Consider the following 27,505-nt stretch of genomic DNA (forward strand, 5'->3'; position numbering starts at 1 on the left):
GGAGACTTTTGGAGGGGACTGTATGCTAGCCTCTTGCTGATCGATCGTGGGCCCTGGCATTTGGGGGAACGGTGCTCTTTGTGAGCTGTATGCCTGGGGACCCTTGAGGCGGTATTACTGTGGATTCGGGTCCTGGTCCCCCAGGACACACAGACTCTGGGGACCCTGGATTTGCCATATTGGAATAGTGACTGATTCATACCGTTGGGACTCCTACTGTTAAATGCTAATGTCATAATTCCAGCTACCTGTCTGTTGTCTGCTAAAATGCGTATTGTAAATAAGTCTCTAGTATGGGATCTAAGAGTCATTAGATCCCATTGTTGTTTGTGTTTAATTAACTCTGCTATTGTGGTAATGTTGATTGGATTTTCTGAACTACAAGGCGGCCAGTCTGGCCTAAAGGTCATGTCTGAGTCATCTAGGCTGTCTAAAGGGATTAGTTAATTAGATCATGTTAATTAGGTTAATTATGTTACAGCTGTATTGTTAGAGTAATATGAGTCGGAGGTATGCACCTCCACTTTTAGTGTATAAAAGAGCCTGTATATTGCAATAAAAGAGATTCCTGTTTGAACTTACATACGGCCTGCCTGGTGTTTGTTCTGAGCTATCACAACTGGGTTAGAACGGCACATAGCTGAAGTTCTAATCCCGGAGCATTGGATGACGGAACCATCAGAAGTTGCAATCTGATTCTATAGCTGCAGAGGAGTGTCGGGAGAGTGGAACCGAGTGAGCAAGGGGCTCGTTACAACGTCTCATCCAGGAAGTCATAAAAGAACCCAGAACAACATATAAAGAACTGCAGGCCTCACTTGCCTCAGGCAAGATTAGTGTTTATGATTAGTGTTTATGATAAGAAAGAGACTGGGAAAAATGGCATCCATGGAGAGTTCCAAGGCCAAAGCCACTGCTGACCAAAAAGAACACAAAGTCTCATCTCACATTTACCAAAAAAATCTTGATTATCCCCAAGATTTTTAGGCAAACAATCTGTGGACTGATAAAACAAATACAGAATTTCATAACAAGAACATCATACCAGCAGTCAGACATGGTTGTGGTAGCATGATGGTCTGGGGCTGCTTTGCAGCTTCAGGACCTGGACGACTTACCATAATTGATGGAACCATGAATTCTGAGCTCTATCAGAAAATCCTAAAGGAGAATGTCTGGCCATCAGTTTGTGATCTCAAGCTCAAGTGCACTTGAGTTATGCAGCAGGACAATGATCCGAAACACAACAGCAAGTCCACCTCCAAATGGTTCAAACAAAGCAAAATTTAGGTTTTGGAGTGGCCTAGTCAAAGCCATCTTAAATTCAATTGAGATGCTGTATCATGACCAATTCATGCTGGAACCCCCTCCAATGTGGCTGAATTAAAACAATTCTGCAAAGAAGAGTGGGCCAAAATTGCTCCACAGCAACGTGAAAGACTCATTGCCAGTTATCGCAAACACTTGATTGCAGTTGTTGCCGCCAAGGGTGGCACAACCAGTTATTAGGTTTAGGGGGCAATTACTTTTTCACATAAAGCCATACAGGTTTGGACAGCTTTATTGCCTTAATAAATGAAACCATCATTTAAAAACTGCAACTTTTCTGTCTTCTACAGAAAAGTTTTAATGGGAAAAAATTTAAATTTTATTATGAATGCCAAAATTAGGAACACTCTATAAAGAGCAGTGTGAGCTATAAAGCATTACCAAAATGGCTAATTTGTTTTAGCAGAACAATGTTTCTTATGGTTATGAAGAACACTAAGCTACAATGTTGCTTATCCATACTGCATAGTTGTTCCAATGAGATCAAACTGTGGAATGTGAAATCCAATTCACACTGTTCTGTTTTAGAGAAAGCAGGAGACTGGGCGTTTGGGAATTGAACTGACTACAATTCTCCGTATTCAAAGCAAACCTTGGCACACGGAAGGCCAGGCTCAGTTTTTACACTGCCTCTATATGCATATACTGTATATGAGTTTGCATTTTACAACATTATTTATATAAAAATGGACCCTAAGCCCAAGTTCACATTGAGGGAGGGTTTGAAATCGTGCGTGTTCAGCTGAATTTGCACGATTTCAAACCGGCAATGCAGTCTGACTTCAGGGGAGATTTGACAGACATCTGTTTGGTTCATGCACAGATGTCTATTTAAATTGCCCCCGAAGTTGCCAAAAGTAGTGCAGGTATTACTTTTGGGAATCGGTGCGGCACCGCAAAGTCGGCGTGGCACTGATTCGGATTCGTCAAAATGACCCAATGTGAACGTGGGCTTAGGGGTTGATTTACTAAAGTTGGAGAGTGCAAAATCTGCTGCATATAAATCAATCAGCTTTCAGTTTTTTTGTCAAAGCTTAAATGAACAAGCTGAACTTAGACGTTGATTGGCTACCATGCACAGCTGCACCAGATTTTGCGCTCTCCAGTTTTGGTAAATCAACCCCTTAGGGCCTGTTTTGTTCTGTGGTGGTGTCATAGGCCCAGTAATTGATTAGAAAGACATGAAAGGATAAGACTGTCTACTAACAAATTCTACAAGGAAGAGGAAGAAGAGATGCATGGCAGAAGGCATGTGAGTAATGGTCACATATCAATGTGCATATTCTTAAAAACATTGCAACATTGTTTGGAGCAGTCTACTGAAACTAAACCATGTATACTGTATTACATTTCTAGCAAACACTGATACTTCAAAATAGTGGGCTGTAACTTCAACTTGCTCTTATCATCAGTGGCAAAAAATTAACACATTGTTGGGCTCCTTTTGTTTCCCATGTCCTGCAGTTAGAAGGTACTTCCCAAAGTCACTAGTTTTATCATGATAGGTACTCTTTTTCAACTTGCTGGATTATTCCTCTTTCTTTGTACAGGGGGAGGGTAGTCATTTATTGGTATCCAAAATCATACACCTGCCGCGCTTATCAAGGTGCCTCAAGGATAAAGGAAAAGTCAGCCGTTCAGTACATACTGGACTCCTCAGTTCATTAAGAGATTATTAACATTGCAGACTCACTGGTGGGGAACTGGTGACATTTGTAGCCGTCCAAGTGTGTCCGGAATTTATTTAAACTGTTAAGTCTCCTATTAAAATTACATTTTCTGTACAACACTGCCAGTGAGAAAAGTACATCAAAACTGCTTGAGCTTATTACAGTTTCATCACTCTAATGGGTATTCAGCTAGGAAATAAGTGGATTTTGGAACCTCAGTCCCACTCCCATGTGAAGATCCAAATCAGCCTACACTGAGCACAATGAAAACCTTTATGATTTAAAGGAAAACCACAGTAAAGTAACATGTGCTTTAAACATTTGTGTGTGTGTGTGTGTGTGTATATATCTATATCTTTCTTTCTATCTATCTATCTATCTATCTATCTATCTATCTATCTATCTATCTATCTAGATATAGATAGATAGATAGATAGATAGATAGATAGATAGATAGATAGATAGATAGATAGATAGATAGATAGATAGATAGATAGATATACAGTATCTCACAGAAGTGAGTACACCCCCCACATTTTTGTAAATATTTCATTACACCCTTTCATGTGAAAACACTGAAGAAATGACACTTTGCTACAATGTAAAGTAGTGAGTGTATAGCTTGTATAACAGTGTAAATTTGCTGTCCCCTCAAAATAACTCAACAATTAATGTCTAAACCACTGGCAACAAAAGTGAGTACACCTCTAAGTGAAAATGACAAAATTTGGCCCAAAGTGTCAATATTTTGTGTGGCCATCATTATATTCCAGCACTGCCTTAACCCACTTGGGCACGGAGTTCACCAGAGCTTCACAGGTTGCCACTGGAGTCCTCTTCCACTCCTCCATGATGACATCACGGAGCTGGTGGATGTTAGAGATCTTGCACTACTCCACCTTCTGTTTGATGATGCCCCACAGATGCTCAATAGGGTTTACGTCTGGAGACATGCTTGGCCAGTCCATCACCTTTACCCCCAGCTTCTTTAGAAAGGCAGTGGTCGTCTTGGAGGTGTGTTTGGCGTCATTATCATGTTGAAATACAACCTGCGGCCCATTATCCGAAGGGAGGGGATCAAGCTCTGCTTCAGTATGTCACAGTACATGTGGCATTCATGGTTCCCTCAATGAACAGTAGCTCCCCAGTGTCGGCAGCACTCCTGCAGCCCCAGACCACGACACTCCCACCACCATGCTTGACTGTAGGCAAGACACACTTGCCTTTGTACTCTTCACCTGGTTGCCGTCACACACGCTTGACACCATCTGAATCAAATAAGTTTATCTTGGTCTCATCAGACCACAGGACATGGTTCCAGTAATCCATGTCCTTAGTCTGCTTGTGTTCAACAAACTGTTTGCGGGCTTTCTTGTGCATCATCTTTAGAAGAGGCTTCCTTCTGGGACGACAGCTATGCAGACCAATTTGATGGACTGTTTGGTATATGGTCTGAGCACTGATAGGCTGACCCCCCCACCCCTTATATATACATATATATATATATAGCTAAATCAGGGTGGGACACTTCTGCCGTGTAGCTAGTATATTTCTTGCAAGATCACATTCATTTTGGACCTCCTCAATTCAGTCTTATGCCCCGTACACACGGTCGGACTTTGTTCGGACATTCCGACAACAAAATCCTAGGATTTTTTCCGACGGATGTTGGCTCAAACTTGTTTTGCCTACACACGGTCGCACAAAGTTGTCGGAATTTCCGATCGACAACCACGCGGTCACGTACACCACGTACGATGAGACTAGAAAAGGCCGGTTCAGAACCAAGCACGGCACCCTTTGGGCTCCTTTTGCTAATCTCGTGTTAGTAAAAGTTTGGTGAGAGACGATTCGCGCTTTTTCAGACTCGTGGCTTTCAGATCGTTTTCTGCCGTTCAGTTTGTGCTTGTGGGTTTGTATTTGCTCTTCAGTGCGTGCAGTCAGTTCGTATCGGAGTTTTCTGTGCGATCTTGTCCACTCGTTGCTGTTTTTCAGGTCGCTCTTCACAGGCCTTGCTGTTCTTCAGTGCGTTCTGTTACTTCGTTCTGAGCAGCCGACCGTTTTCTAGCCATGTTTCGTATGCGTACTCCTCGTACAGTTCGTGCTGTGCAGGGGCTTGGTGTTGGGGTCCTGACCTTGACACAAGTCCAGTCCATGAACAGGGTGGGGAGGAGTTCATGGACCAAGAATTGGTTGCTTCAGCGTGACCAGTTCTGTCATATGCCTTTGCTCCGTGAGATCCGTGAGAATAATCCTGATGATTTCAGGAACTTTCTCAGGATGACGGACCCCGTGTTTCACCGTTTGTTGGCTTCGCTGACCCCCTATATTAGCAGGCAGGATACCTGCATGAGGCAAGCCATCACTCCGGAGCAGAGGTTGGTCGCTACCCTGCGGTATTTGGCCACAGGGAGAAGCCTGCAGGACCTCAAGTTCTCGACAGGCATCTCCCCCCAGGCTCTTCTTTGTGGACATTTACTGCTTGTGTTTGTTTTAGCTGACCCTGACAGAAATGTTTGGAGTGCAGAAAATGTCGTGATTGTGTAACCTTATACAAAGCACTGTTGGCTGTTATTTACTAAATGCAAAGACACTTTTCACTACAAGTACACTTGCAACTGCACTGAAACTGCACTTGTAGTGCAAAGTGGATTTCCCCTTAGGAAATTACCCCCATTTTCTCATAAAACAACAATTACATCACCCCAAAAGTGTTGTAGCGTGGAGACAATAATCCACACATTCTTGATGAGCAATCTTTTTAATACCTGCACAATCACATGTGCATTTACCAAAGGTTTTTCTGACAAACCAACATGTTTGTTGTATAACAATTTTTGTGGTGTCATTATCCAAAATCAAAATGTGCATTTTATAGAAAACAGGCCTGTGTAAAACCCACAAGAAAGACACAAATCTTGATCTTACAAAGTTCACATTTGGTAGAACTTGAAGGCAATATCAGACATGAGTATTTAGGAACTGTGTTTGATATTGCGTTCAGATGGGGGGAAATCACCCCTGGAAAAGCCAAATTTGGAAGATGCACACAAATTTCCCAATGTCAACATGTGCTATCTGCCATCAGGGGGGATCAAGGGACGTGTTTTGGGGGAGAAAGCCCTTCCTCACCGCTACTTTATAATTGAGGAAGGGGTTGCACCCCCAAAACGCGTCCATTGATCTTCCGTGATGGCAGATAGCACATGTTGACACATTGTGTGCATCCTCCAAATTTGGCTTTGTGCAAAATCACAAAAACATTTAGCACATTGTAGCAGACAAAAGAAGAAAGTGATTTGGAGGGGCTTTAAACTCGCCCCAAAACATCAATGATGTTTTTATATTTGGGAATAACATCATTGATGTTTTGCTTGATGTTTTCCAATTGTAAATTACACCCCATGATCTCCCCGATCAGGATCTGGGCACTTTCGGATGTGAAAGGATCTGGATCCACAACCTCACGATCACCTAAAAAGAGAGGAAACACAAAATAAATTAGGTCTAAAAAAAATGCCGCCATCCATCTCTTATCTGAGCCTGTGGTCGCAGACACTCACCTGTTGTGGTGACTAGTTCCACCACGTCTTCTTCCTCCTGCTCATCTTGTGTTGGTGGGATTTCCCCTTCTTCCAGAGGGGGGGGGGCTCTGTTCTCCTCGGATGAGGGGTGTCCTCCGAGTCTTTTCTCCCCTATGTAAAACAAAAATGGTATAATTAGCACACAGATATTTGATGGCAGAACTATAAAGATGAAACATTGCTTGGAAGTGGGGTACAATTGTCTATTTTAGCAGAGTTCCAAGATGTAGCTTTTTTTAGTGTCCTTTGTCAAGCTGCAATACTTTACCTGTTTGGTACAAGCTTCACAGATGTATCCCCCCCTATAGTATACACTGGAGCACCTGTGTGGCCCCCCTAATAAAAATGGTGTTCTTGTGTCCCACACTAGTGCTCCAGTGTCCAGATGTGAAAACAGCTGCTCAGTGTCCTCTCCTTACACACAATCTAGTTTGCATTTCATTCTAGTAACAAAGCCATCTACACAACCCAATTCTTTGAAGACAAGTATAGGGCCTCAAAATGGTGGCCAAATGCATATGGGCTAAACAATGGTATTTTATAGTCCGAAAAAAAAATGTGTGATCCGAACGAATAATGTGCCCATGAACATGAAAGTTGCCATTTTAAACTGTACAACAGTTCCTAAAAGCACATGGAGCAGCACAAACGTAATAAACACAAGAACAATAGGAACACAGCACAACTACTTACTTTTTTGCAGCACTCTCCGGATCTTTATGTACTGCTCATGTTCTCGTAATTTCAGGTCCGACCACAGCTTCCTGAGCTGATCTTTCGATCGTCGTACCCCGAATTTCCGGTGCAGACTCCTGACCACTTTCGCCATGATCTTGGCCTTTCGGACATTGGGGTTGGGGTAAGGTCCATACTTTCCATCATAGTCGGCCTTCTTCAGGATGTCCACCATTTCCAACATCTCCCCAAAGGACATATTTGAGTCCTTTAATCTCCTTCTGGATCGGGACGTTTCAGGCTCCGGCCTTTCCTCCCCCTCCTCCTCGTTGCTGTACTTAGCACGATCCTGCTGTCTATCCGCCATGTGCTCTTCCTCCACTGCGCCGAACGAAAAGGGGCGGGGAATAGAATAGAAAGAACGTCAGTTGCGGGCGGAGTTATACGCATGCGCAGTGTGTATAAATCGTAACGCGTGCGTCTTACGTACGATCTGTGAGCGGAGGAAGGAGCATCGGAGACGTCGATCGTGCTAACGAAGGTAGGATCTAAACTTGGGCCTATACTGCTTCGAAATGGAAGCCTATATTGTAACAAGATTAGGGGAGTTTGGCCTGACATTAGGGTTTGTCTTGTGTTGTGTCTTGCAGAGAAAATGGATGGGTTCAACGACCACAATTTCCTGCCCCTGTTTATTGACAAGTACAGAGAGCTGCCCTGTCTGTGGCAGGTGAGACACCCCCACTATAACCACAAACAGAAGAGGCAGGCAGCGCTGGAGAAACTGCTGGAGTTGGTGAAGCCGGTGGTCCCCACAGCAACCATCCCCTATTTGAAAGCTAAAATTGGTGGCCTGAGGAGCACTTATCTTAGGGAGCGCAAGAAGGTCACGGATTCCCTGAGGTCCGGAGCTGCAGCAGATGACGTTTATGTCCCCAGGCTGTGGTACTATGAGAGACTGCGATTTCTGTCAGACCACACTGAAGTCAGGGAATCCCTCTCCGTTCTTCCTTCCACTCTTCCTTCCATACCAGCTGAGGCTTCTGATGTCCAACCTGGGCCTTCCAGCCAGGAAGAAGTGGAGGAGCCCAGCTTGAGTCAGGTATAGCATTCTTCTACAGATTTCTGGTCAATAAATAAATGATGTTTACTAGATGTTATTATTGAACACTAATTGCTGCTTGAAAAAAGTGTTTTACATATCAATAGACAGTAGTGGGCACCCAAAATTGGGACAAGAATGCAAAATGCTGGGCTCAGAAGCATAGTCTGTTATATTTGTTAACATTGAATTTGCAGCAGTCAGGAGGTGAAAATTGTGTGTGATTGATGAAAACAATACTAAAACTATGTCCCTTTTTCATACACAGGAAGACCTCAGCCAGGAGGAGGCTGTGGAATGTGGCAGTCAGGAGGAGGCGGGGATTATTAGTGTCAGCCAGGAGGAGGCGGGGATTATTGGCAGCCAGGAGGAGGCGGGGCTAAGTGTCAGCCAAGAGAAGCCAGGGACCAGTCGCAGCCTGACTGAGTCTCAGGTCCCTCCCCTCCGCCTGCCATATAAAAGGGCCAGGAAGGCCACTCCCAGTCCTGTGCAGGATTCAGCGTACAGGCTGATCCAGGAGGCTTCGGCGTCCCTCAGAGCCTTCCCCAGTCCTGAAGAGGCCTTTGCCTGCATGGCTGCCACCAAATTGCAGGGCATGCAGGAGGGCCAACGCAAGATTTCTGAGGACCTGATTTATAAAGTCCTACGTAAGGGGGAGAGTGGGGAACTGACACACAAGACGGACGTCATGGAGAGGGACGATCCTCCTCCTCCTCCTCCTCCTCCTGCTGCCACAACTCCACCACCACAGCCAAAGCCTGTAAGGAAGCGTGGAAGGAAGACCAAAGAGTGATGGCCCTGGGTTCAGTCTGGTCTGACAAAAGCTGCAGTCTCTTGTATGACCACAGCCTGGGGACACAGATGTCATCTGCTGCTTTCCGGATCTCTGGGACTTCTGGACCAGACTGCCCTCCCTTAGATAAGGACTCCTCAGGCCACCAATTTTACTTTTAAATAATTGATGTCTGCCCCGGGGGTCCAAGGCTTCGCCCACTTCTGCAGTTTCTCCAGCGTTGCCTCCCTCTTTTTATAGTTGTTGTGACCCCTTAATAAAATATTTTTCGGTAAATTCTACTCTCCTGTGTGTGTTTTCATCCAAAAAGGACAGTTTGTTGGTGACGATTCAGGTACATTTCTAAAGTACAATGTGAAATTAACAAGGGACAACAACACCAAACAATCTCCTACAGATTAAATAGAACAACATATTAGTGGTGTTGTGGGAACTTGTCACAAAAAACACACAAACATTTTCGGGAGTACAAATCAAAATCACCAAAAAAAAAAAAAATAAAAAGAGAAAAACAAAAAAAGATTCTACATTAAAGTAAAAAAACAAAAAAAAAAAATATGTTGTCAGATGTGAGAAATCAAAATATATTGAGGGAATCCCGATAAATAGTAACGAAAAAACTTTGTGAGAAGTGTGTGTGAATATGAGCATCAAAACGACTTAATTCTTGTCACATTATAAAGAAGAAGAGAGTGCGCTGTATTAAACCATTTTGAACATTGCAGCGTGACGAAAGTGCTTTATCCATTACGAACGCTAAGTTTACCAGAACGAGCTGTCCCGTGTCGGAATTTCTTCTGAGCATGCGTGGCACTTTGTGCGTCGGAACAGGCCACACACGGTCGGAATTGACGCGATCGGATTTTGTTGTCGGAAAATTTTATCTCCTGCTGTCCAACTTTGTGTGTCGGAAAATCCGATGGAAAATGTTCGATGGCGCCCACACATGGTCGGAATTTCCGACAACACGCTCCGATCGGACATTGTCCATCGGAAAATCCGACCGTGTGTACGGGGCATTAGTCTGTAGGGTTCAATATTGAGCTTCAACTCTTCTTGAAGTGCTGACCACAAGGCTTAGAAGTGTGTCTATGGGAATGTTTGACCATTCTTCCAGAAGCACATTTGTTAGGTCAGGCACTGATGTTGGACGAGAAGGCCTGGCTCACAGTTTCCGCTTTAATTCATCCAAAAGTTGTTCTATCATGTTGAGGTCATGACTCTGTGCAAGCTAGTCATGTTCCTCCATCCCAAACTTGCTCATTCATGTCTTTATGGACCTTGCTTTGTGCACTGATCCAAATAATTTGGTTGAGGGGGGATTATGGTGTGGGTTGTTTTTCAGGGGTTGTGCTTGGCCCCTTAGTTCCAGTGAAGGGAACTCCTAAGGCGTCAGCATACTAAGACATTTTGGACAATTTTATTCTCCCAACTTTGTGGGAACAGTTTGGGGTTGGCCCCTTCCTGTTCCAACATGACTGTGTACCAGTGCACAAAGCAAGGTTCTTAAAAACATATAAAGTATGAGCAAGTTTGGGTTGGGGGGTACTTGACTGGTCTGCACAGAGTCCTGAGCTCAACTTGATAACATTGATGATGTTTTGGGGATGTATGAGCTACAAAGGCACAGGAAATTTGGTCAAAATTGATGGCAAGATAAATGCAGTATGTTATCAAAAAATACTGCAGGAACATTTGCATTCGTCAGCCAGGAAGCTACATATGGAACGTACTTGGACATTCCAACATGACAATGATCCAAAACACAAGGCCAAGTCGACCTGTCATTGGCTACAGCAGAATAAAGTAAAGTTTCTGGAGTGGCCATCTCAGTCTCCTGACCTCAATATCATTGAGCCACTCTGAGGAGATCTCAAACGTGCAGTTCATGCAAGACAGCCCAAGAATTTACAGGAACTGGAGGATTTTTCTCTGAGAAGATAAAGAGCCTCATCCATAAATACCACAAAAGACTTCAAGCTGTCATTTATGTTAAAGGGGGCAATACACTGTATTAAGAACTGGGGTATGTAAATTTTTAATCAGGGTCATTTGGGTAGTTTCTGTTGTGATTATGATTTTAAAAAAAGTAAACACAGTTGATTGATAATAAATGGCTTCAGCCTAACACTAACCATGAGTGAAAGAAAAGTTTTTGTGTTATCATTCATATTCTCAAAAAAATGGCCAAGAAATCATAAATATGTAAACCTATGAGCACAACTATATAGTTGCAATAAAAAGTATGTGAACCTTTTTGGAATTGTATGGATTTCTGCACAAATTAGTCATAAAATGTGATCTGATCTTCATCTAAGTCACAACAATAGACAATCACAGTCTGCTTAAACTAATAACACACAAAGAATTAAATGTTAGCATGTTTTTATTGAACACACCATGTAAACATTCACAGTGCAGGTGGGAAAAGTATGTGAACCCCTAGACTAATGAGATCTCCAAGAGGAAACAGTAGGGGGTACTACTATAAGTATTACCAAAAGGCGGACTTTATAGGCCAAGAAACAATGGAGGAGGAAACAATATAAACAATCAAATTTATTGAAAAAACAAAGATTACAAACATTATCTTAAAAACAGGTAGAAATCATAGCATATATGCATCTGTGTTTTTAGTGCAGTGAGCCCTTGTGCCTTGTGTGAGCAAGGGCTCACTGCACTAAAAACACAGATGCATATATGCTATGATTTCTACCTTTTTTTAAGATAATGTTTGTAATCTATATTTTCTCAATAAATTTGATTGTTTATATTGTTTCCTCCTCCATTGGTTCTTGGCCTATAAAGTCTGCCTTTTGGTAATACTTATAGTAGTACCCCCTACTGTTTCCTCAATATTTACGGTGTGGCTATTTAGTGCACTTTTTTCTTTTAGTTGAGATCTCCAAGAGCTAATTGGAGTGAGGTGTCAGCCAACTGGAGTCCAATCAATGAGATGAGATTGGAGGTGTTGGTTACAGCTGCCCTGCCCTATAAAAAACACACACCAGTTCTGTGTTTGCTTTTCAGAAGAAGCATTGCCTGATGTGAACGATGCCTCAGAAGACCTACGATTAAGAATTGTTGACTTGCATAAAGCTGGAAAGGGTTATAAATTTATTTCCAAAAGCCTTACTGTTCATCAGTCCATGGTAAGACAAATTGTCTATAAATGGAGAAAGTTCAGCACTGCTGCTACTCTCCCTAGGAGTGGGCATCCTGTAAAGATGACTGCAAGAGCACAGCGCAGACTGCTCAGTGAGGTGAAGAAGAATCCTAGAGTGTCAGCTAAAGACTTACAAAAGTCTCTGGCATATGCTAACATCCCTGTTAGTGAATCTACGATGCATAAAACACTAAACAAGAATGGATTTTTCATGGGAGGATACCACAGAGGAAGCCACTGCTGTCCAAAAAAACATTGCTGCATGTTTACAGTTTGTGCAAGAGCACCTGTATGTTCCACAGCAGTACTGGCAAAATATTCTGTGGACAGATGAAACCAAAGTTGAGTTGTTTGGAAGAAACACACAACACTATGTGTGGAGAAAAAGAGGCACAGCACACCAACATCAAAACCTCATCCCAACTGTGAAGTATGGTGGTGGGGGCATTATGGTTTGGGGCTGCTTTGCTGTGTCAGGGCCTAGGTGGATTGCTATTATCGAAGGAAAAATGAATTCCCAAGTTTATCAAGACATTTTGCAGGAGAATATAAGGCCGTCTGTCCACCAGCTGAAGCTCAACAGAAGATGGGTGTTGCAACAGGACAACGACCCAAAGCATAGAAGTAAATCAACAACAGAATGGCTTAAACAGAAGAAAATACGACTTCTGGAGTCAGAGTCCTGACCTCAACCCGATTGAGATGCTGTGGCATGACCTCAAGAAAGCGATTCACACCAGACATCCCAAGAATATTGCTGAACTGAAACAGTTCTGTAAAGAGGAATGGTCAAGAATTACTCCTGACCGCTGTGCACGTCTGATCTGCAACTACAGGAAAGGTTTGGTTGACGTTATTGCTGCCAAAGGAGGTTCAACCAGTTATTAAATCCAAGGGTTCACATACTTTTTCCACCTGCACTGTGAATGTTTACGTGGTGTGTTTAATAAAAACATGGTAACATTTAATTCTTTGTGTGTTATTAGTTTAAGTAGACTGTGATTGTCTATTGTTGTGACTTAGATGAAGATCAGATCACATTATCACATTTTATGACCAATTTGTGCAGAAATCCATATCATTCCAAAAGGGTTCACATACTTTTTATTGCAACTGTAAATGTATATATATACATATATATATATATATATATATATATATATATATATATATACCTTACTTTTTTTTAACAGATGACAGTAGCAATATGGCTGATGTGAGACATCACTCTTGGAAGCATCCTTGCAAAAAGTCTCTAAAATGTCCCTTGAGAACATATGCCAGAGTGGTGGCAGGCATATAGAATTTAACTCTGCTTGCATACTTAGTAGTGCTCCATTGGGCAGCTGTGCTAGCAGAGGTATTTCCAGACTGAAAAGCTTTGGCAGAAAGGACTGTAATAAGAAGCTATACAGTGACTGGGTCAGGATAGGACAAGAAAGGAGAGCGTCCATTGTGATGGCAGATGGCAGAAATGTCCTTAGAAAAGTGCGAAGAAATACAGTCCTGATGTGAATAATTGAGGAAAGAGAAGCTGGTCATCTTTGTACCCCCAAAATGCCACTCTCAACACATATTTTCTTTCACTCCTTCAAAATCCCCCATGCCAGCAAACCCCCCCCCCCCAAAAAAAATAAATAAAATAAAATCCCCCCTACCATCACACATTTTCCAAGCTCTAACCCTTATTGAAGATGCAAGTGTTTGGGATAACTTAGATCACTTCTTCTGGTAGATAATTTTTTAACTGATGTCAATCAAATAAAAGTAGATTGAGGTTCTGCTGCTCTGTAATTCCATAGAAAAAAATATGCTGCCAAAATATTATCATTTATGTTACACATGCATTGTTGTTTGTTTGCCTTTAATAATTTTGTCCCTACTTCACTCTATAGCTCTATATCTATATCTGCTCTATAGCGTTAATCCCACCATTCTTTTTCATACTTTAGCCTCCAATCATTATTATTATTATACAGTATTTATATAGTGCCAACAGTTTACGTAGCGCTTTACAACTTGAGGGTAGACAGTACAAATACAATACACTTTAATACAGTAGGAATCAGAGGGCCCTGCTCATTAAAGCTTACAATCGAAGAGATTAAATGTACTGTATTTGTCTGGAGCTAGACACACTATGATTTTCTGACCTATCACCTGTTATGATCTGCACAAGTTTTGGAATAACACTTTCTACGATCTGCAAGGTGTCATATGGATCATTGTCCACCAAGCTACTGAGACTAAATGAAGTTATCTCACCAAGACCAGATCAGTTATAGAGATCCTATGCTTGTTTTAAAATACAACGCATAGCTTTAGGACACCCCTTAAACCTGTAATTTTTGCCCTCAAAGTCACATAGATGAAAACCTGCATTTTTTCTTTCTTTTATTGACACAGGCTCCCCGAAGCAGTACCCAGCCACATTTTTTACAGTAGATTACATATTATCTATAAAATTGTCAGAATCTACCAAATAAAATTAGGGCTGCTGTTAGAAAACAAGCCCCCCCCCCCCAAAAAAAAAATTTAATTATATTTCCATAAAAAAATCACTAAAATCATTATTAGCGGGAAACAGGGGAAATTAAATCCTGGACAGGGAAGGGGATCAGTGAGGAGTGGGGGAGGGGGTGGGGTAGGCAATTACAGGACCTGATCCTCTGTGTATCTCTCCCTGCAGCATCTGAAAGACAATGGGAGGGAGAGAAGGAGAAGCCAGCTTTTAGCTGCTGAACGGAGAGACACTCAGGGGATCAGTTCCTCTAACTGCACTGCCCCCGCTTTACCGATTACCCCCTGTACAGTCTATATACGATTCCCCTGCTGCCTAGGCTCCCTCCACCCTGCTGGCCTTGGCTCCGTACAGGAGGACTGGTGCTACCCCCTTATTAGCAGCCCTAAATCAAATTTGCCAAGTTTGTTTTTTTTTATTAATTTTAAACAAAGTTTAAATAACCTCACTTAAATTGAACAGATTTGCACACCCCTAATTATATGATTGGCTAAGTGGTTTTTGCAGCAGTTTTCCTCTTATTAGTATAGTGGGACTGATTATAGGCAGATACTCCCCCTTACCACACAAAAGTGGAGTTATTCCTTAAAAATGGAAAATTAATATATAACAGTACATTGTTGTAATCTGATAAAAAGGAGGGGTTATATGAAAAAATGGTTTGTTTTGGAAAATTAGGGTCAGTTCACTGACAAAAATCTCTGGAGGCATACGTTTATAAACTAAGACTCCTTGAACATAGAATTCTGGAAGGCTATACAGCTGGGAGTGACATGGTTATGTACGTTTGTTTCAATTCATATTACTGTAAAAAATAAATGTAACTTTTACCACTGGAAATGTGATATTCTGTTCTGAAATTAGAGTTCGTTGTGTCAGATAATAAAACAAACATACCTGTTTTGTGCAAAAGGCATGTATCTACATGATTAAAGCTGGCAGAGAAACAGAAATAGCAGTCAAAGTGACTCTTACATTGTAAAACTGGTATAACTGTTGATTGTAGTTAGAGGAATGTTATTCATGTGTGTGTCCCAAATCTGCTTTCTTTTATTGTAAAATGATTGTTATGGCAACGCCTTGTTCTTACCAGTTGGTGCCTTAGGTCACTCTGAGTTATGCACCATGCAGAATGTTGTATGCTTTTAGCTAGCACTATATATAGCTGCTTAGAGTTTAACAATGCAAGATATTTTACAGAAATAAGCCCACCTGTTTCCTTGTACATTTGTAACTGTGAAATACAACTCATACTGACAATGTAAATGGCGGCCAATAGCTATGAAACAGGTATGCTTCCATTTTCAGCCATGACTTGGAAATAAATACAGTAAAATAATAGAAAGGAATGACCTTCTTATATGTCCATTTTGTTGAAACATGCAATACAAAATAAGTTTTCATGAATACAAGGAAAAAAAGAAGAAAGCAAACACTGCTCAAGACACCACAACATGCCCAGTGGCAACAAAGGGCTACGCAGAGCTGAGAACAATATATACAACTATTGTACAACACAAAGGTGTATAGTAGTGCAAAAAAGAAACATCCAAAGTGTCCCGAAAGCCACACATTGGGAGGGGTGATTAAAATGATCAACTTTTATTTATTCATGCAAAACCTTTATCCCAACAAAAAACAAAAAAAAGCTGCAGCCTGCTGTGTTTCCTGTTCTTATGAGTTGTGTCTCACTAATACAAAGGGTGTGCTACTGGCCAGATCATCAAGTGAAAACAGAAGGAAAAAACCTAAAGAATGATGGGTTTTGAAGAATCATACTTACCTACAGTAGGTGGATACAGCATCAGTCCGATACTGCAACTGTCCCCCCTCGTCTCTAACACTGAGAACCAAGCAATCAAACACAGCTGTTCTCAGGGCTCCCCGAGCAGAGAGCTAGTGACTATCAGTCACAGCTCTCTGCTCTGCCCCCCCTGCACTCACTGGACCACTGGGCTGTGGTGGGGGCGGGAGCAGCAGGCTTAGGCTCTCAGTGGCTTGCTGAGAAGCATCTTGCCCGAGCCTGGACCGGCTCTGTGACATAAGCAGACAGCGGGCTTCAGCCCGCTGTCAGCTAAGATAGGGGCACAGGAGTGCAAAATGAACTGCACTCCTCTGAAACAAGCTTTGGCTGTACTTCTCCAAGTTAAGTCAGTATTGTCAGCAATAAAATTTACAAGCAGAGAGAAACTTTTGGGCTGGTGCTAGAGAGTCAGCTGTGTGTTTGTGTAAAGAGGACATCAGCTGCAGGGCCATCTTTAATATTGATTGGCCCCTTTTGCCCTGCCTTTAAGATGGCCCTGATCGGCTGATGTCCTGAAGAGCTCAGTCTATCTAGTTCTTTGTGAAGGGACTCTGCTCTGATTGCTGAAAGAAAGAAGCTTTTGTGCTTTTGACTGCTTCTACTACAAAGCCAAGTCCATACTTTGCTTTTGCTTCAGCTCTACAGAAGGGAGTTTACTATCCTCATCTTGTACATAGTTCTTTTTGGAGTATCCCACTCAAATCCTCCAACTCTATCCAAGTTACACCGAAAATAAAAACACCAAGGAGAACACCCCTGGACTTGTTATTGAGCCAAAGGGAGACTGTGAACTTGTGCTTGGCTGCGGGGCAATCTACAGAGGAAAAAACCTGGGCAATTTCCAGTGGCTCCTACGAGGGTAACGCTATATGGAGAATGGCTAAAGCCCCTGTCAGTTTTTTATTTTTATGCCATCTGTTTCACATATTTATTTTTAGTTCATGTCCTGTGGACACAACAGCAAGTTAGAGGAAACCTCTCTGTAATAGAGGAAATCACCTCTAAAATCTAGAACACAATGGCCGAATGTTGGACGACATTGGCCGCTTCAATAAAAACCGTCCGACATTTGGCCTGTGTGTATGGCAGCCGGTCCGAATGTCGAGTGACATCGGCCAGTTCAATAACAAAACGGCCAATATTCGGCCCGTGTGTATGGCAAACATGGAAAATCAGCAGCCAACCGGCTCCCAATCAATTCTCTAAGCCAAAGACTGAGAACAATGACCAGAGTGTTCTAGCGAGGAGGCCGTCCCCCTGTCAGAACACAGTAGAACAGCAGGGGAGATTGATGTACTAACATCGGATTGCTAGTAATGCGGCTCTGACCGGAGCTGTGAAGTAGTGTGTACTAGGCTTTAGGCAGTTGACACCAGAAACATGTTCCCATTGAAAAAAATTTCCTCTCTTTTTTTTTTTTTTTTTTGGTGGCAACTAAGATTTTTTGATTTTCCCTCACTTTTAGTTCTAGAGAGCGTTCATGCAGGATAAACAGAAACAGGAAATCTCCCAAGTGGGGACACAGGCAGCAATATAATCTAACAGGGATTCCAACTCTTTACTTTATCATGCATGGCTCAGTGACAAATACCAAGAAGATTGCTGGCAGGCAGAAAAAGAGCTCTTAAAGGAGTTGTAAAGGCAGAAGGTTTTTTTTATCTTAATGCATTCTATGTATTAAGATAAAAAACCTTCTGTGTGTAGCAGCTCCTCCCCCCCAGCACCCCCCTAATTACCTACCTGAGCCCCTTCTCTCTCCAGCGATGTCCACGATCCCCTCAGTCATCCAGGACACTCCTCCTGATTGACTGAGACAGAGCAGTGGCGCCATTGACTCCCAGGGCTGTTAATCAAAGTCAGCCAGCCAATCAGGGAAGAGAGGGGGCAGGGCCAGGTCGGGGCTCCATGTCTGAATGGACACAGGGAGCTCTGACTCCACTTTGGTGCCCCCTGTAGCAAGCTGCTGGCTGAAGGACACTGAAAGGAGGGAGAGGCTAGGAGCAGCAAAGAGGGACCTGAGAAGAGGAGGATCTTGGCTGCTCTGTGCAAAACCAACTGCACAGAGGAGTTAAGTATAACATGTTTGTTCTTTTTTGTTTTTTTAAAACAAGCCTTTACAATCACTTTACTACAAAAGAGACTAAGGGGTCTCTTAGTAAAAGTGTCACAGGATGACACTTAGAATCAACTAGTGGTCAAATGTGAGCGTGAGGACATTTGCTGAGACTGACCAAATATATATTTCAACCTACAAGGATTTGTGGTGGACTATCTCGGTACTGATACACAAAATACAAATCTTGGATAAAAATTAAATAATTTATTATAAAAAACAGTAAACAAATACTCAAAGGTTCCCCCAGAGATATCTGTTGATGGGGTTTTCTCATGGATTAACCAGTCCTCTACTAGTTTTGCGGCACATAGACTGCTTCGTCAGGAGTAATATTCTATAAAACAAATGATCAAATGAAACACAAGAACACATAATCAAAGAATTACAAAAGCATGATATATACATAGAGCTCAGCAGTAACGTTGAGGGGTTGCTTAACCAACAGGTCAATCACCAGGTACAAAGCCCAGCCGCTCAAAAGGCTCCCCCTGCGATGGACAAGGGGGAATTATGCGGAAATTGAATCTAAATAGGGGTCGACATAGATACATGCAGAATGGTTGGTGAAGTAATACCCATATGGGGATTATGAAGTGCACCGGGGGGAGGGGAAGGAGGGGAGGGGGGAGGGGAAAAAAAGGAGGGAGGAAGGGAAAGGAAAAGAAGGGGGAGGGGAAAGAAAAAGAAAGAAAAAGGGGCGGAGGAAGGGGGGAAGAGGGGAAGAGAAAAAAGGGAGGGAAAGGGGGAAAGAAAAAAAGAGAGGGAGAGAAAGGAAGGGACAAGGAGGGAAAAGGGAGAAAAAGGGGGGGGGGGGAGGGGGAAAAAGAGGGGATGATAGGGAGTGAGAGATTATTATTTGAGGAGATGGGTAATGGGAGGTTGGGTTGTTATGTGGGGATGTGAAGGGGGAGAAGAATTATAACCTACCTGCTTAGATAGCTTTGAAAAGTTAGGCGGCTGGGCTTTGTACCTGGCTATTGACCTGTTGGGTAAGCAACCTCTCAACATTACCACTGAGCTCTATGTATATATCATGCTTTTGTAATTTTTTGATTATGTGTTCTTGTGTTTTATTTGATCATTTGTTTTATAGATTATTCCTCCTGACGAAGCGTTCTACATACCACTAAACTAGTAGATGACTGGTTAATCTATGAGAAAACCCCATCAACAGATATCTCTGGGGTAACCTTTGAATATTTGTTTACTATTTTTTGAAACTTTTTTAATGTGATCTATGTATGTCTTCTTACATGTAATAAATGATTTAATTTTTATCCAAGATTTGTATTTTGTGTATCAGTACCGAGATAGACCACCACAAAACCTTGTGGGTTGGAGTATATATTTGGTCAGTCTCAGCAACTGTCCTCACGCTCCCATCCACTACCCTTTTTCTTTTTCCTATATCATTTCTGGATGTTGGTACTTTTTATGCCTAGGTTTAGGCTTTGTTATTTGAAGCTGTACTTAAAAATTCCTATATCTACTGGGTGGATAATACACCCTTCTTTTGCATGCGGCTGATTATGAATATGTGGATTACCCCACATGCCATCAACACTTGCAGCTTCTGAGTGCCTACTTTCTATTTGCGTTATACAACTCTGATTTATGTAATCGTCATCACCTTCTGAAATTTGCCCCTTGTTCTATTGGATAGAATGGACGCTCTCAGTACTTACTGGGAAGGCTTTATGACCAATATACAGACCTCTTGTCTGAGTGGTCATAAAATAGATGAGGATGTTAAAGTTTTTTTCAACAGGATGTCTAGTTTATTGAAGCGAAAATCTCACTTACATTGGCACATTGAATATTTCAAACTATATATCACTGAAAACACTTGTCCCATGGGCCTAAGAGTCCAGATATTTCCTACCATCAAAGACCCATCCCCAGATTTTAAAAAAATCCTGGGAAAACACAATTGTTTAGTCTTGAAATGATGAGATCTCTCATCATACAATACACTAATGATATGACTATTGGACAGTGAAATTGAACGGCTCAACACCCAATACACACATCTAACTGGCACCACCACGTTCTCAACCAAATAGAAGGAATTAAAAGATCGATTAGAATTGATGAACAAGGAGATAATAGTCAAAAAACAGGGCAAATTCAGTAAAGACAAACTAGCCTTCTCAGAAGTCTATGCCTACAAGTGGTCCGGAAAAAATCCCGGTAGAAGGGGACACCCACGAGGCAATTATACCCAGAACTTTGCCACTGAAGTTGAATCCTCCTTGTCATCTTCTCTTTCCCAACATAGTAATTTACATTTCACAGTGGCACCTGTCACTAATTCTTCACGTAAAAAATTGCATTACGGTGGTGGGACTCCACCTACAAACCCCAAAAAGGAAAAGAAAGCTCCTAAAGCTCCTAAAACCCCACAAGCACAACAAACACCTTCCATGGCAGGGAATCATGCCCCAGTCGATGGGACTGCAAACAACTCCACCTTACATGGAACCATCCCAAAAATTCTGGGATTGTCACTATTAACTAACAAAAGCACTAAAATTAATGAAGATCTATTTTTTTTAACCCCGCTTCCATCACCCAACACTCCCAACACGACACCCATCACAACATCACAAACTTGACCCCCTACCAGCTGAGGATGAGCTTTCAGTTCTCCAGCTGGGTCTGGGCTTCTGTTCACTTGATGCACTTGTTGTCACAGAGACTAAGGTTCTCTACCTTTTTACCTGTAATCTCATATTTAAGTTTATTTTTGATAAGAATCGAGGACAACTCAATGTTGAACGTGAGCTTGTGGAGCAAACTAAACACTTCACTATGGAGGAGTTTCGGGCGCTCCGTGACCTCATGCCCCTCTATGATGAAGAGGCACTGGAGGACATTACTTCTTCCCCTCCTTCCCCCTCGGTACCCACGGTTTCCATCTCCACTACATACCAGACCCGTTCGACCAAACAATTTCGATTGAGATCTCGCAAATTTCCTGATCTTCTGACCTGCCTGGCCATTTGGGTTTTTCTGCATGAAGCTATCAGGGATCTTAAGAAACAGCATTGGCATGAGATTCCATCAAATCTCAATACTAGACAAATTAAAACACTTAAGTCTTTACAAAAATGTTCCGAGCTTGTTATCAAACAATCGGACAAAGGTGGTAATAACATTGTTTTAATGACACATACCCAGTATCAATCAATGTGCCTGACTGTTTTGAACAACCACAATTGGTACAAGCCCATTGCTCCTGCCCTTTATTCTACCTTTGCCTCAGAACTCCTGGATCTTTGCACTGGGGACTTCTGCGAGGGCCTCATTGAAAAGGATACCCTGGAGTTCCTGGTTCCTAAATTTCCACGTGTCCCCACCTTTTATACCCTTCCGAAAACCCACAAAAATATCCAGACACCTCCCAGTAGACCAATCATTTCTGGAATAGGATCACTTACACACAATGGCAGCAAATTTGTAGATGCTTTCTTCCCTCCAATATACGTGATACTACCGATCTCTTGAAACATATTGAGGGGATCCACATCCCTCTGGATGCCCTGCTCGTGGCTATAGATATCGAGGCTCTATACTCGAGTATCCCCCAAATTTACATTTAGTTTTGACAATGAACAAATTCCTTTTTCGGATCTCTCTATCATCAAACAACAGGACGGTACAATAGGCACAGACTTGTTCCTCAAACCAATGGCTGGTAATACGCTTCTCCATGCGTCTAGTGCTCACCCATGTCCACTAGTGCGGAGAATTCTGTATGCGCAATATTTGCGACTACGAAGAAATTGCACTCTAGAGACAGATTTCAGGACCCAAGCTAATGCTTTGCATGACCGTCTTTTACTCAGAGTTATTCACGTACCAACCTAAGAAAATCGTTTAACCGAGCACTAGCACGTACTAGGAGCTCTTTACTGTATACCTCACCCAAACCTCCATCAACTGATACAGTTAAAGTTATCACTAAGTACTCTGCCCACCATCAACAACTCAGAACGATACTGTCCAACCATTGGCATTTGCTGGCGGACCAATATGCCCTGAGCAGACATGTGAGATCTACTCCTGAACTGGTGTTCCGGAGAGCATCCTCGTTAAGGGACCGTTTGACTAACAGCCATTACCAAACAAACAAGCGATCTGTTACAGAAATCTTCCAATGTGGGGACTGTCCCTGGATTCTCGAGGGGAGGAGGTTCCAGTTACCCAACAAACTCTTATCTTTTCCAATTGCGGCACTATGGGGGTGATTTCCCTTATGCTGTGTAAGTGTAATGCTTTCTACGTAGGCAAAACAATACGAGAACTCCGACAGTGAACCGGAGATCACTTATACTATTCCGGCAATGGTAAACTTACCACCATAGGCCGACACATCGGACTGCACCACCGATTTGATGTTATGGCTGTCAAATTTTTGGTTCTTGAAGTAGTCCAACAGGGTCCTAGAGGGGGTGATTGGGATAGGACGATTTTACAGAGAGAGACTCTGTGGATCGAACGTCTCAATGCTAATACCCCCCAGGCCTCAACGAGATGATATCTTATAAATCGTTCCTGTAGGTTTTTCACAATTCCCCCCCTCCCCCTCTTCGTTCCCTTCTCTCTCCCCCCATTCCCCCTTTCCCCTCCCCCCTCCCTATCCCTTCTGTCCCTTTCAATCCAAATTACCCTTATCCCATGGGTTCTCTTTGTGTATCCCTCCCTGTCAACTATTGCAGCAATTCCCCATTGGCCTATTACACCTCAGGTTACCTGGCCGTCCATATCTGTCCCTGAACTAGGTCAGTAATAGTCACATTTCTGAAATGTTTTGTTTACAAAAAAAATCAGTATTATAGATTTGGGGCAATCCAGCCCCTCATTATCTCTTGTAATGAATATATTTTCTATGTATTAATGTCATGTATACTTGGTGTAATTAATTTGGGTTGTTGCTTTCCCCGCACGTTTAGCCAGCCTTTTTCTGGCTGCTTGTTTCTTCTCCCCAGCGGCGGACATGTGAGGGTGAGGGTGTTTTCCCTTGAGGGAACTGCCCCTCTCTTGCACTGCCTATGTTTTCGGGAATCACACGATTCTATCACCTCTGACCTCCAGTTCTTTGCATGCATTCCTTCGGCTGCTGGGGCCCTCCTTCGTCTTCGTCAGCAAGGAATCACTGTCAGCCAATACGCAGTTCAATTCCGTACGCTGGCCGCTGAACTCAAATGGAATAATGAGGCCCTTACTGCTACCTTCTGGCAAGGCCTATCTGAGCGTGTCAAGGATGAACTCGTTGGACGCACCATTCCTACCACATTGGATGATTTAATCACATTGAGCATTCAAATAGACATTCGCTTTCAGGAGCGGGCCCTGGAGAATGTCTATTTGAATGCTCAATGCGATTAAATCATTCAATGTGGTAGGAATGGTGCGTCCAGCGAGTCATCCCCCTGCTGGCCGTCCAACGCAGGTAGTCCAAAGACCAGTGGAGCCCTCTCCATCTTCAACCTCTCACACGTTGGAAGAACCTATGCAGCTTGGGCCAACTCGCCTCACTCTCAAGGAACGTGCCCGACGCATAAGATTGGGCTTGTGCCTTTATTGTGGCGATAAAAGACATGTTTTGAACTGTCCAGTCCGTCCGGGAAACTCCAGGGTCTAGGTCACTTGGAGGGAGGTGATCTAGATGGATCCTTCCCTCGTTTCACCCTACCCGTGGCTATCCACTGGGCTCAAAATGCTGATCAACTCTCTGCATACGTGGACTCTGGTGCTGCCGGGAATTTCATTGAACAATCTTTAGCTTCCGAGTTGGGCATTGCCTTTGTTGCCTTGGCTATACCCCTTTCCGTGACCGCAGTAGATGGCTCCTTCTTGCCTATGAGCCCCATCTGGTTTAAAACCCCTCCTATTGTCTTATGCATTGGGGTTTTGCATACTGAGGAGATCTCTTTCCTAATTCTGCATAAATCTTCCAGTCCCATCATCCTGGGCCTTCCATGGTTGCAGAAACACTCCCCGCATCTTGACTGGAATTCTGGACAAGTATTAGCTTGGGGTCCTCCGTGTCAGCAACGATGTATTTCCAAGGTGCTACCTCCTTCCTCCCATTCCTCTGGCTGAGACCTCCACAACTCCCATGTTGCCTTCCCAATATCAGTCTTTCGGAGATATTTTCTTCAAAAAGTCTGCTGATCGCCTTCCTCCTCACAGAGACTATGACTGCTCCATTGAGCTGTTACCTGGGACCTCTCCTCCCCGAGGCCGAGTCTACCCTCTATCTATCCCCGAGATACAAGCCATGTCTGAATACATTAGGGAAAACCTGCAATAGGGTTTCATCAGGAAATCAAACTCACCTGCTGGAGCCGGGTTCTTCTTTGTAGCGAAAAAAGATGGTTCACTCCGTCCATGCATCGACTACAGGGGCCTTAATGCCATCACCGTGAAGAACCGATACCCTCTTCCTTTAATTCTGGAACTCTTTGACAGACTGCAAGGTTCTCATGTTTTTACCAAACTGGATCTTAGAGGGGCCTACAATTTAATAAGAATCGGGGAAGGAGACGAATGGATGACCACCTTTAACACCAGGCACGGACATTATGAATATCTTGTGATGCCCTTTGGCTTATGCAATGCCCCAGCGGTCTTCCAAAATTTGGTTAATGAGATCTTCCGCAAACTTCTGTATGTCTGTGTTATTGTATATCTTGATGATATTCTTATTTTCTCATCAGACTTACTTACCCATTGCCTTTATGTGAAAGCTGTGCTACAGCATCTACGGGACAATTGTCTATATGCAAAATTGGAGAAATGTCTATTTGAACAAACACAAGTTTGATTTCTGGACTACATAATCTTGTCACAGGGCCTCCTCATGGACCCAGCCAAACTTCGGGTCATCTCTGAGTGGCCCCAGCCCTCTGGTCTTAAAGCCACCCAACGCTTTTCGGGCTTCACCAATTACTATCGCCAATTCATTCGTAATTACTCAACCTTGGTGGCCCCTATTACATCTCTCACCCGCAAGGGAGCCAATGCCTGGCTCTAGTCCCCTGAAGCCATTGATGCTTTCCTCAAACTCAAGGCAGCCTTCCTCTCTGCCCCAATTCTCCTACGTCCGGACATTACAAAACCCTTTTCTTTGGCAGTTGATGCCTCTTCAGTAGGAGTCGGTGCTGTCCTACTCCAAGCTCAGAAGGGCAAGTCTCAGCCTTGCGGATTCTTTTCCAAGAAGTTTTCTGATGCGAAGAAGAACTATATCATTAAGGACCGTGAGCTACTCACTATTAGACTAGCTCTTCAAGAAATGCGACATCTTCTAGAGGGTTCTCCCCATTGTATTACCATGTATACTGATCATAAAAATCTGCAGTATTTACAATCTGTGAAACGCTTGAACCCACGTCAAGCTCACTGGGCCCTCTTTTTTGCCCGCTTCAACTTTAATATTACTTTTCATCCAGGTGCCAAAAACCTTCGAGCCGATGCCTTGTCCAGATCGTTTGATGTCAACGATTCTGAGAATCACCTAGATCCTGGTCCCATCATCCCTCCGCATTGTATTCTAGCCACTACTCAGCTCCGGTCTACGCAGCCTCCTCCAGGTAAAGCTTTTGTAGTTCTCGCACTTTGTCCCAAACTCCTTGCTTACCTTACCTTACCTTACCTTGCATACCTCGTACTTGTGACCTTCTTCAGCGTCATTACTGGTGGCCTTCTCTTCCTAAAGATGTCAAGGAATATGTTCAAGCTTGTACGGTTTGTGTACTATCCAAATCTTCCATGTCCGCCCCTGCTGGGTTGCTTTTGCCTTTACCAGTTCCTGATATAACTTGGCGTTGTATTTCCATGGATTTTATCTCAGATCTGCCCCCCTCAACAGGTTCTACAGTCATCTGGTTAGTGGTGGGTTGGTTCTCAAAAATGTGTCACTTGATTCCTCTCCCAGGCCTACCTTCTGATCCCAGTCTTGCGACATCTTTTATTAAGGAGATCTTTCGTCTTCATGGGATGCCTTCACATATCGTCTCTAACAGAGGAGTTCAATTTACTGTTCGGTTTTGAAGAGCCTTGGCCAGCTCCTTTGGGATTAAATTGGATTTTTCATCTGCCATTCATCCTCAGTCTAATGGGCAAATGGAAAGTATCAATCAAAATGTAGAATGTTTTCTCCGTGCCTTCATCTCAGCCATAGGCGTGCGCACTTAGGGTGCCAGGTGTGCCCGGGCACACCCTAATCATCCTGTCCTGTGCAGATTCCCCTGCTGCCTGGCTACAGATAAAGGGACTGAGGAATCTCTGTCCTAAGTCCCTTTCTCTGCCTCAAAAGTGAGACATCAGGGGTCTGTTTAGTCCCCAGATATTTCACCAGAGTCTCCCGACTGGTAAAAAGATAAATAAACTACTAAATTCAATCTCTGCATTACTGACACCGTCCACTGCTCTACTGACAGGTCCACTACTATATATTATATATATATATATATATATATATATATACACACATGCATGTGTGTTTGAGCTTTGGGGTGCACACCCTAATGCAATAGGCTGCGCACACTTATGATCTCAGCCCACCAAGATGACTGGGTGGACCTTTTACCCTGGGCAGAGTTTGCCTTAAACCATCACTCCAATGTCAGTTCTGAAAAATCTCCCTTCTTCACTGTTTACAGGCAGCATCCATCTCTTCCCTTTTCTGTTCCCATTTCTCCTCAGCAGCTGAAACTCAAAGGTCCTTCAACTCAATCT

This window comes from Aquarana catesbeiana, linkage group LG03, assembly GCF_042186555.1.
Source record: "Aquarana catesbeiana isolate 2022-GZ linkage group LG03, ASM4218655v1, whole genome shotgun sequence".
Lineage (NCBI taxonomy): Eukaryota > Metazoa > Chordata > Amphibia > Anura > Ranidae > Aquarana > Aquarana catesbeiana.